This window comes from Prionailurus viverrinus, chromosome X (genome assembly GCF_022837055.1).
Source record: "Prionailurus viverrinus isolate Anna chromosome X, UM_Priviv_1.0, whole genome shotgun sequence".
Lineage (NCBI taxonomy): Eukaryota > Metazoa > Chordata > Mammalia > Carnivora > Felidae > Prionailurus > Prionailurus viverrinus.
In genome coordinates, this window is record NC_062579.1 from 436,266 (window position 1) to 448,613 (window position 12,348).

Consider the following 12,348-nt stretch of genomic DNA (forward strand, 5'->3'; position numbering starts at 1 on the left):
CACTTGTCTTAATTCTTGTCGGGTGCCCATTACCAGGAACGACATGGGACATTTAGAAGACATTTAGCATTTGTTTAACGTTGTCTTTGTTTAGTTGCCCAAAAGTGATACATATTGCTCAAATGACATCTCCCAATTTCACCATTAGCTACAATGACCAGCCAATCAGTGGACAGGTGCTCCCCAATGTTTGTCAAGCACGTAAGGAAACTGTCACTATTCCCTAAGGTCTGATAGGCATGGAACATATGAAAATTTTTTCAGTACAAGGAAAGGAGAAGTGTGCACGTTCAGGGGCGCCTGGGTGGCTCAGTGGGTTAAGCATCCAGCTCTTGGTTTCAGCTCAGGTCATGATCTTATGGTTCATGGGATGGACCCTGAGTCAGGCTCCATGCTGACAGAGTGTAGCCTGCTTGAGGTTCTCTCTGTCCCCTCCCTGCCTCCCTCCCTCCCTCCCTCTCTCTCTCTCTCTGCCCCCCTCCCTCCCTCTCTCAAAAAAAATAAATAAATACACTTGGGGAAAAAATGAGTGTAGGCTCTGGATACTAATCTCTCTTGGGTTACTTAATGGCACCTATCTTTGGACTCCACACATCATCACCCTGAATCTCCGCATCCTTGTAAGAACTGAGCATGACACTGCATTTCAAGTACATTCTGTAGTGCTTGTCCCATCAGGACATCATTCATAATTAAAAGTGTTGATACCTAAGCCATCCAGGGTAAACTTCTCACCTTGCAGCCCATTTTAAAAGCTGATGGTACTTTTGAGTTACCCTCCCACTGAGTCTGTTCTCCCAGACTTGTCTCGATGTAGATCTTATGACTCTCACTAGATCAATCGTTCCTCTTACGACATTAAGGAATGTTGTGCATGAGCAGAAAGGATTGTGAATGATCCATTAGGGATAGAAAATATTACATTAGGTGGTGCAAGGAATCCTATCCTTAAATAGAGTGTTCTTCAACTCAAAAACAGAGAATGCGTTTGTAAAGATGTTGTGGGCAATTCAGATTATTTCTGGACTAGACCATAAGCACCCAGTTAAGTGCACAGTGGAGGAGAATATGTCAGGAGAATATGTCAACGAGCTTTTTTTTTTTTTTAATTAAACCTATCGGTGGGATGCCTGGATAGCTCAGTCACATAAGCACTCAACTCCTGGTCTTGGCTCAGGTCATGATCTCAGGGTTGTAGGACTGAGCCCGCATCGGTCTCCATGCTGAGTGTGGAAACCTGCTTGGATTCTCTCTCTCTCTCTCTCTCTGGCCCCCCTCAAAATAAATAAATAAACATAAAAAAATTAAACCTATCAGAGCTGGAACTGTCATGGAGCTATACCACCTCTGGAGGAAATTCCATACTCTATGACTTCCTGGGCCAAGTTCATCAGACCTGAATGAAAATGCACTCGCCATTAATTTGTGATTCTGAGAGACTCAGGTCCTCAAAAGGCTACCTCTGTGAGCTGAGGGAAGGGAGCTGAGCTGCTGGGAATGTAGGTCAATGGTGTGTCAAACCTTCTTCATGGGGTGTGGCGAGCAGGACTGAGAGGATCTACAAGCCACATGCATGTTAAGAGTACACAATGGAATCAGCCCTAGAGTTCACACTGAGCCCAATGATCAAGCCTGTCCTCTGCCTAAACCGACCTCCCCACACACAGGGTTCTGAGGGCCAGAGAGAGATCATGGACCAGCAGGACCTAAGAGAAGGTGTTTGGGGACGTGTGAACACCTTATAGGTAACGTTCATCAGTTCAGGACTGTCTTACTTATTTCCTCATTGTTTGAAATTTGGCTAATTTGCATAAAAGTAACCTGATCTGAAGCCCATGGTCTCGCTACCTCAGCTGTGCTGCCATTCTGCACCATGTACTTCTTTGAGGCAGGTGATGTCCTGTGCCTGGTAGGGTGTTAAGCATCCTGTCTGGACTCCACCTGCCAGATGCCAGTAACACCTCCCCACCCAATTTGAGCAATCACAAATGTCTCCCGTTATTGCTAAATGACCCCAGAGTGAGGACCACAGTCTGAGTCATCCAGCATGGAATTCTGGGGCCATGTAAGTGACTTAGGTATCCATAGGTACATTTTAAACATTATAATATGTTTGTGGGGAGCCTGGGTGGCTCAGTCGGTTAGGCGTCTGACTTCAGCTCAGGTCATGATCTCACAGTTCATGAGTTTGAGCCCCACGTCGGGCTCTGTGCTGACAGCTCGGAGCCTGGAGCCTGCTTCAGATTCTGTGACTCCCTCTCCCTCTGCCCCTGCCCTGCTCGCACTCTGTCTCTGTCTCTCAAAAAGTAAATAAACATTAAAAAATGTATTTTAAGGGGTGCCTGGGTGACTCAGTTGGTTGAGTGGCCGACTTCAGCTCAGGTCATGATCTCTCAGTTCGTGAGTTCCAGCCCCACGTCTGGCTCTGTGCTGACAGCTCAGAGCCTGGATCCTGCTTTGGATTCTGTGTCTCCCTCTCTCTCTCTGTCCTTCCCCAGCTTGTGCTCTCTCTCTCTCTCTCTGTCTCTCAAAAATAAATAAACGTTAAAAAAATTTTTTAATGTATTTTGAAAAAAAACCTTTGTAATATGCTTGTGTGTGTGTGTGTATGTGTGTATGTGTGTGTTACATTAAAATATCTGGCAACTATAAAAGTTTTAGCATTACAAGTAATACAGAATTCAAAAGTAAATCTATTAAACACACATCATCATCATGATTAAAAAAATCCCTATAAATTCAACCAACCAACATATTTGGGAACTAAAAAAATAAAAGTCCTCTCATGTAAATGTCAGACACTGGAAAATATTTCAAAAGGGGTGAAGTGTTGTTATATATGCATATAACATATATATACTTAATACATTATACATTACATATATCTATATATAATCTTCTATATATTATACATATTTTATAAATAAAAGGGCATACTATAAAGTGAATTAGTAGAGGGGCACCTGGGTGGCTCAGTCAGTTGTGTCCAACTTCAGCTCAGGTCATAATCTCACAGTCTGTGGGTTCGAGCCCCTCATCAGGCTCTGTGCTGAAAACTCAGAGCCTGGAGCCTGCTTCAGATTCCGTGTCTCCTTCTCTCCCTATCCCTCCCCTACTCGCACTCTGTCTCTCTGTCTCTCTCTCTCTCTCTCTCTCAAAAATAAACATTTAAAAAAATTTAAAGTGAATTAGCTGAATAAAAAATTTTAATGAAAAAATGTAAAAATGATGCCATTGAATAGATAGAATTTGAGAGTTAAGAACGGCTTTATAGCATGTTTTCTCTGCAAAGGTTGCAGAAAGAGGAATATCTAATGGTGGCATTTCGGCATGATTTATAACTTGATAGGGTCTTTTGTAATGGTTCTCTACAGGGCGGTTATTCTGTCTGAGATTGTAATTAACGCAAAGCTCACGCTGTGCAGGCGTTTCAGAATATAAATGGGTCAAAATAAAAGTCGCAATACATTTCTCCCCAACATGCGCATCACTCAAACTGAGATCGGTTTCATGTTAAAATATGTACTTCGTGAACATGAGTCCTGACCAAACTTATTTTGGTATCTTGAACCCAACGAGGAATAAAAGCATGTCCCCCACCCCCTGGGTGTTCAAAACTTTACGTTTCCATGTGGTGACAAATACGTTAGAAGACAGAGAACTTTCTGGATACATCTTCAAAAGCCCAACCACTCCACTTGGAAAAAAAAAAGGTGGGGGGAGGGAGCCAGAAACAACTCTCCTCCGTGAGGCTCTCAGCTACGTAGGAGGCGTGAGATTCACGGAGGGCTGGTGTCCAGAGACACATCTGACCTCATGAGCATCGGGAATAAGAACAGCTGATTGTGGTCCCTGCCCAGTTAACGAGCTTGTACAACAATCCTTCCATAGGGTTTACTAAGAAATCCGAGGATAGCCATTCTTCCAACTATGTGCAGCCTGCACACACACACACACACACACACACACACACACACACACACGTCAATCCCTACCAAGGTTCACTCAATGCCAGCCATCAGCCAATTAGCATATTTTTGCATATATTTAATATTCTGGTCTTACCTCCTAGGTGAGCAAGGTTACAATCTATTGTCTTTGGCGAATGTTACAGCACATTCACTTCTCATTCATCTATGAACTTTCAGTTGTGAAAATCGGATCCCACAAAAATCTACGATGTTGAACCATGAAGCTTAGATGTAGATAAAGTAATTGGACAGTAAATAAAGATGCCAACTATACAATCTGGAAGGTGGTTGCATGCTGCACTGCAGGCTCAGGGCATCAATCAACACCACCGCCTGCCTGCCCACGTCTGTTCTTTAATGGGTTAGGAACACACCTGAGCCACAGTGGAAAAGGAACTGGAGTTTCCAGCAAGAGGATCCACAGAACCCGGACTAAACACGGGAGAAAGAGTTAATGGCTTCCATATGGTCCAGTCAAAATTGGCTGGATAGAAAGATACTCGACAGTTGTAGCCCAAAAATCAGGTCAGGAATAAAGGGTTTTTCTAGAGTCAACTCTGTGGACAACAGGATGCTACAATAGCCACAGCAAAACCTAATCACAGGTCGAGAAGCATTTCAGAAAGATCAGCTTCATAGGCGATGGGGACACAGTGGTGGATGAAGACATGACCCCAGCCCGCTACGAGCTATGTTCTTATGAAACTACCCTTAAGAGTACGGCTCGATTCCTCATTCACATTCTGTGCTTAGCAAACACAAAGACCAGCACGGACGGAAAGGTCATTAAATGCTTGATTTTCTGTGTCTAATTAAGCTATTACGAAAAATTATTTCCAAATCTAAATCAAATAAGTTGCAAATATCTGCAGCTACGGGTGGACTTCTGTCACCAAACTTGGTCCTGCATCTTCAAAGTCACAGTGTCATGTCTCCAGAACCTTCTCACTTACATTACGTTGTGGTGTTCAGAAAACTCATTTTTGATCCCGTCGAACTGGCCCTGTCCTTTTGTTCCCTACATTTTAATAACTGGTACCATTATTTGTCAAGTTATTCAGGCTAAGTTAAATACCACCTTTGGCGGGTGCCCCTTCCCATAATTCCATATGGTAAGTCCTCAAATCTGCCAAGGGTCTTACGGGACAGGAGGCCTGACCTCAGTCATTATGGCTGAAAGATGGAAAAGTCAAATGGTACCAAGTGTTGAGCCAAGACATAAGGCAACTAGAAAACTCATACGTGCTGGTGAAAATTAGTGCCATCCCATTAGAGAACAGTTTGCTGTGACATGGGGAAGTCAACCACAAGGAAGACTTTGGTTCCGATTAACTGCACACACATGGAGAGACATAGACATACTACCTGGTGTTCCTCATCTCTGTCTCTGCTCTCAAGCTTCTTTAGTATGTGTGTCCAGAGACACAAAACAGTGTCCCCGTGCAGACATAGTCACAGGAGCAAGGAGGATAACACAGATGTGCATTAACAGGAGAATGGACACATAAAGGTTGGCACATGCAAAGAGCATCCTGCCCAATAGTGAAAAAATGAATGAAATATGGACATACGTATCAAAATGGAGAAATCGCCAAAATAAAAAGTCACAGAAGAATATGCATGGCGTGGTTTTATTGATATAAGACTGTATAAAACTAAACAGGGCATTGGTTAGAGCTTATTTGTACTAAAATATTAAAAGAGGGGCCCCTGGGTGGGTCAGCCGGTTAAGCCTCCGACTCTCGATTACGACTTGGGTCATGAGCTCACGGTACGTGGGATCAAGACTCACATCAGGCTCTGTGCTGACAGCAAGGAGCCTGCCTGGGATTCTCTCTCTCTCTCTCTCTCTCTCTCTCTCTCTCTCTCTCTCATCCTCTGCCTCTCTTCCCCTCTTTCTCTCTCTCTCTCTCTCTCTCTCTCTCTTGTCCTCTGCCTCTGTTCCCCTCTTCCCCCCCCCTCTCTCAAAATAAAGAAACCAAACGTTAAAAAAATGAAATATAATATAAAAAGAGCAATGGCATTTTTAAAGCCAAATTCTGCTTGCGTCTGGGACACAGGACAGGGTAGAAACAACACACACGTGGATAGACACAGATATCGATAGTGTCCTATTCTGTCGGACAGCAGCATATACGTTTAATTTTTATTTTTAAATCAACGCATATAATTTACGTATTTACGCGATTCTTGAAAATGCAAATGTTAAATGTTAACACACCTTCATGTCCCCACGCACCATCCAAACAGATTTAAAAGTTGAAGGAGAGACAGAAACTGGTTTTTTTCCAAAGTTATGTTACGAGCCCCAGGGACCAGGCCATCCGCTGACATAGCCCGTTCCTGGCAGTATGACTAAAATGAATACCCAGCTCAGCTGCGAGTGCTCCTGTCCGGTCACTAATTAGCCAGGTGACCTGTGGCCCATCGCTTAGTGCCCAGGGGCTTCAGCCCCCTGAACGACACAAGGAGGGCTTGGACAAAGTGGCCTCTTATGATGCCTTCAGCCTGCAGATTCTCTGAAACCTCACCCTATTATCCTCCACCTGGAGTGTCCATGAAATAGGGAAGCCGGTGGGAAGAAGAAAGTCCCCCAGTGAAGCGGTAAGACCCGACTTGGGTGAGATAACTGACAGGGAGAAACAAGGGAAGGTCTGTTGTGTCAGAAGCAGCTGAAATTGCCTTACAGCCACACCCGCGAAAAACGCATTTCGTGGGGCACCTGCCTGGCTCAGTCTGTGAAGCCGCCGACCTCGGCTCAGGCCGTGATCTCGCGGTTCGTGAGTTCGAGCCCCGCGGCGGACTCCGTGCTGTCAGCTCAGAGCCTGGAGCCTGCTTCGGATTCTGTGTCTCCCTCACTCTCTGCCCCTCCCCCTGTCGTGCTCTGTCTCTGTCTCATAAATAAATAAACGTTAAAAAAAATTGAAGAAATGCATTTTGCAATACCAGAGAACATATATTAGCAGGATAAATATGTCACCAACTTCTTTCACCTGATGTCTCCATCGAGATTCAGGAAGAAGATTGTCTTGCATGCAATATTCACTCATTTCTTGTATTATTTGTTCTATATAAATGATGTACTCTTTTTCTATCCTATCTAAGGATGTGGAGTTATTTCATAAGAGTTTGTTCTTAAAATTTTTATACATGCATAGTGTGTATAAATGTAACAGACATTGTTTACGTTTATATAGTACATATGTCTACATATGACATATATGCTCCACACAAGTATTCCACTGTACGTGAAATATAGGCAACTTTTTACAGATACAAGTCTACCAATTCAAATTAATAATGTAGTGTGAATATACATGTACATGTGTGTCTCCAAACTAAGCCACTGAAATATTAAGCACATTAGCTTTAGAAACTGTGCTCCATTTTCTGTAAACCCCCACAGTACCCTGTTCGGTGCCCTTTATGTTGTAGATAATCAATAAAACCGGTTGTATGTGATGTTGCTTATCCCTTTCCAAACAGAGGGCTCGAAGCATGACCTATGTGAAGAGCAAGCCTCACAGACACACGGAAAGGCGTCATCATACTGATCTGCCCGCGTGTTGAATAGTTGGGGGCCTTCTGGGGCTTGGGCAGGAACATGATCTGAAGGCTCATGCCGTCTACCTCTTAACCCAGGGTTTAATATAAACTCCATCAGCAACCCCAGAGAAGGGTGTAAACCGTCAGGGACTCTAGTTGCTTCTGTATAAAATGGGCAGGGTACAGGATGTGACTCAGGGACATGAGCAGGTATGTTCCAACACATGGAACATACGTGTGTGTGTGAAAATAGACATATATTTATATAGTATCTATAAATACACGTATGCATCAATGCATATAAACATATATACATATGTATACAAATATGTAAATTTAGAACAAGAAGTATCCTCCCAGGAAATGCTTGCTAATTATAATTACTTGCTGAAGGGCGCCTGGGTGGCTCAGTTGGTTAAGCATCCAACTCTAGATTTTGGCTCATGTCATGATCTCGCAGTTCATGGGTTAGAGCCCCGACTGGGGCTCTGTGCTGACAGCGTGGAGCCTGCTTGGGATTCTCTCTCTCCCTCTCTCCCTCTGCCCCTCCCCGCCTTCTCTCCCAAACATTTTTTTAAAGTAATAATTACTTGCTGAGGTTCTAAGAAATGCTTTCACTGCGGGAGCCGCTCTCCTAAATATAAAGAAATGTCAATCCAATTCCCATCTGAACATAGTCTACAGCCTAGTTGATGTGATAAAGCCCGTATTTAGATATTTTTTAAGCTTATTTATTTATTTCGAGAGAAACAGCATGGGCAGGGGAGGGACAGAGAGAGAGAGAATCCCAAACAGGCTCCTCGAGGTCAGTGCACAGAGCCCAACGTGGGGCTCAAACCCACGAAACCGTGAGATCACGACCTGAGCTGAAATCAAGAGTCAGACGCTTAATGGAATGAGCCAGCCAGGCGCCCCAAGCCTGTACTGAAATCGCTATTATTAAGCAATCACGTGGTCTATTTCCACCTCCTGTGGGACTGTGGGCTGATGATGCAGGATGGAATCTGGGATGGAATGTCTAAGACATGCATTGAAAATTTTAGGTATAGAGAGAGAGCTGGATTGTGCAAGATAGGAAGAGAAGAGTTAAGCTTTGAAATTCAAGAGTGTGAATACAAGCTTACCAAGATTTATGGAGAGTGGGAAAGATAATACCAGAAGGAACATTCACATTATGTCATAGTTACTTCCTAAATGTTTACATTCACTGCTAGACTATGAGCAATTTAAGGGCACAGACCAGAGATAATTAATACTTACAGTGGGAAAACACAAGGTCTCAGCAGAGGTTATTAAATTAAGCGAAGGGATAGGATGCATAACGGCAGAAGAACTAGCAAGGTCAGGTTCCCGATGCTGACCTTAGCTTAGCTCCTGTAGGTACCACGGTAAACCTCTACACTCACCACCAGCGACACTCATGTTTCTGACATAAACTCCCTTCGGGCTCCATGATCTAGCCCCTATGGTTTCTACCCATAGGAATTCTTTTTTCTTTTTTATTTTTAAACGCTTATTTCTTTTTGAGACACAGTGCGAGCAGGGGAGGGGCAGAGAGAGAAGGAGACACAGAATCGGAAGCAGGCTCCAGGCTCCGAGCTGTCAGCACAGAGCCTGATGCGGGGCTCAAACCTACGAACCGCAAGATCACTACATGAGCCAAAGTCAGACACCGAACCAACTGAGCCACCCAAGCACGCCATCTTGGTTCCCTTGTTGACACAGCGATAGAACATGGTAAAGTCTCTGGCATTTTACCAGTTTCGGCCAATTTCAATGAAAATTAACTTAAAAAAAAAAAAGCACTGTGACACAGTTCTTCGAATAAATTTGCCTGCACGTCTGCTTGCAAGTTAAGGAATCCCGGGTGCCAGGCACTCATGACTAACCATAGGAAGGGTTTCCCCTCGCTGAAAAGATGGGCAGAAATAATTTCAATCGGTCAAAGGAAATGTTTAAGATAGAGACGAAGCTGAATGAATTCTCCTGCAAAAGAAGAGTAAAAAAAAAAAAGACTTTCATATTTTTCATATTTATTAACAGCCCAGCGTGGCCTCGAGTTGGTACCTTAGATATGGTGGCTGTGCAGACAGATGGTTGACTCCTTGGACACTTGGAGGGTATGTGGACAAGATGTGTGTGGTCCCAGGTTGGAACCGTCTTGGGCGATAATGACAGGCATGTCTCTGTGCGTCTTCAGTAAGTAGCTTTGAAAGTGCTGCACACAGCCCCTACTTATGAGCTATGTGCCACCCGGAATGGAGAGTGTCTTTGGAACGTATCCCAAGACACCATCCATGACCCAAGGACCACTTCAATCTGACATAACCCCAGCAGGAGTGCCCTCTTTTTCCTCCGAAGCCTGTCCCCTATTTGCCTCCAGGATTACAGGATACTTCACCTCCCAGCGGAGGCCGCTCCCGCTTGTATGGACGACCCTCCGTTATGGAAATTACTATTTCCCTGTGATGTTTCTTCTGAATGTTGATGGTCTGCCCTCGTGGGTTTCTGACGGTGCGGTCACTTCTGATGACGAGGCGATGGGCTTAGAAGCTGTCCGGCTCCTCCCCTCCTTACAAAATGATCCTTTCTCCACACACCCTCCTTCCTGAGCGTGACTCTTGCACAAGCTCCCAGGAAAGGCAGATCTGTCTTCAGTGTTGAGCACCATCTGCCTACCCTTTCCCTGAAATGTGTCCTCTGTGTTCCTCCAATGGCAGAAGTAATGTGTGCAAACACACTCTTCCCCAGAAATGGAGACACTACAGACAGACGTGACAGATCGGCCTGAGGATCAGAAGCTAACAGAGATGAGACCTTCCATGTCTAGGACACGAATGGGGCTTCTGAGATCTGGAACAGGGACAAGAGGCTTCCCTTAAAAGCCTTCCTCTCACATCTGGATGGGGAGGGAGGAGAGAAGCAGAGTGGAGTGGAGAAAAGAGGGGAGGGGAGGGGAGGGGAGGGGAGGAGGGGAGAGGAAAGAGGAGGAGGGGAGAGGAAAGGGGAGGAGGGGAGAGGAAAGGGGAGGAGGGGAGAGGAGGAGAGGGGAGGAGGGGAGAGGAGAGGACAGGGGAGGAGGGGAGAGGGGAGGACAGGGGAGGAAGGGAGAGGGGAGGACAGGGGAGGAGGGGAGAGGGGAGGAGGGGAGAGGGGAGGAGGGGAGGGGAAAGGAGAGGAGAGAAAAGGGGAGGAGGGGAGGAGGGGAGGAGGGGAGAGGAAAGGGGAGGAGGGGAGAGGAGAAGAGGGGAGGAGGGGAGAGGAGAGGACAGGGGAGGACAGGAGAGGAGGGGAGAGGGGAGGAGGGGAGTAGGGAGGAGGGGAGGGGAAAGGAGAGGAGAGGAAAGGGGAGGAGGGGAGGAGGGGAGGGGGGAGGAGGGGAGAGGGAGGAGAGGGGAGGAGGGGAGAAGAGAGGGGAGAGGAGGGGAGAGGAGAGGAGAGGAGAGGGGAGGAGAGGAGAGGAGAGAAGGGGAGAGGAGAGGAGGGGAGAGGAGAGGAGAGGAGAGGAGAGGGGAGAGGGGAGGAGAGAAGGGGAGAGGAGAGGAGAGAAGGGGAGAGGAGAGGAGGGGAGAGGAGAGGAGAGGAGAGGGGAGAGGGGAGGAGAGAAGGGGAGAGGAGAGGGGAGGAGAGGGGAGAGGGGAGGAGAGAAGGGGAGGAGAGGAGAGGAGAGGGGAGGAGAGGGGGGAGGGGAGGAGAGGGGAGAGGAAAGGGGAGGAGGGGAGAGGAAAGGGGAGGAGGGAAGGGGAGAGAAGAGGAGAGGAGAGGAGAGGGGAGAGGGGAGAGGAAAGGGGAGGAGAGGGGAGGAGGGGAGAGGGGAGGAGAGGGGAGGGGAGGAGAGGAGAGGAGAGGAGAGGGGAGGAGAGGAGAGGAGAGGAGAGAAGGGGAGAGGAGAGGAGGGGGGAGGAGAGGGGAGGAGAGGGGAGGAGAGGGGAGGAGAGGGGAGGGGAGGGGAGGGGAGGGGAGGGGAGGAGAGGAGAGGAGAGGGGAGGAGAGGGGAGGGGAGGAGAGGGGAGGAGGGGAGAGGAGAGGGGAGGAGAGGGGAGGGGAGGAGAGGGGAGGAGGGGAGAGGAAAGGAGAGGAGAGGGGAGGAGAGGGAAGGAGGGGAGAGAAGGGGAGAGGAGAGGAGAGGAGAGGAGAGGAGAGGAGAGGAGAGGGGAGGAGAGGGGAGGGGAGGAGAGGAGAGGAGAGGAGAGGGGAGGAGAGGAGAGGAGAGAAGGGAGAGGAGAGGAGGGGGGAGGAGAGGGAGGAGAGGGGAGGAGAGGGGAGGAGAGGGGAGGAGGGGAGGGGAGGGGAGGAGAGGAGAGGAGAGAAGGGGAGAGGAGAGGAGGGGGGAGGAGAGGGGAGGAGAGGGGAGGAGAGGGGAGGAGAGGGGAGGAGGGGAGGGGAGGGGAGGAGAGGGGAGGAGAGGGGAGGAGAGGGGAGGAGAGGGGAGGAGAGGGGAGGGGAGGGGAGGGGAGGAGAGGAGAGGAGAGGGGAGGAGAGGGGAGGGAGGAGAGGGGAGGAGGGGAGAGGAGAGGAGAGGAGAGGGGAGGAGAGGGAAGGAGGGGAGAGAAGGGGAGAGGAGAGGAGAGGAGAGGAGAGGAGAGGGGAGGAGAGAAGGGGAGAGGAGAGGAGGGGAGAGGGGAGGAGGGGAGAGGAGAGGAGAGGAGAGGGGAGGAGAGGAAGGAGGGGAGAGAAGGGGAGAGGAGAGGAGATGAGAGGAGAGGAGAGGAGAGGAGAGGGGAGGAGAGAAGGGGAGAGGAGAGGAGGGGAGAGGGGAGGAGGGGAGAGGAGAGGGGAGGAGAGGAGAGGGGAGGAGAGGGAAGGAGGGGAGAGGAGAGGGGAAGAGGGG

At 47.9% G+C, this 12,348-nt stretch overlaps 1 protein-coding gene across 2 annotated transcripts in view; it reads right to left on the reverse strand.

Annotated features, from left to right (window-relative positions):
- Positions 1 to 12,348, reverse strand: part of NLGN4X (neuroligin 4 X-linked) — a 319,875-nt gene that overhangs the window by 244,260 nt on the left and 63,267 nt on the right. The window lies entirely within an intron of this gene.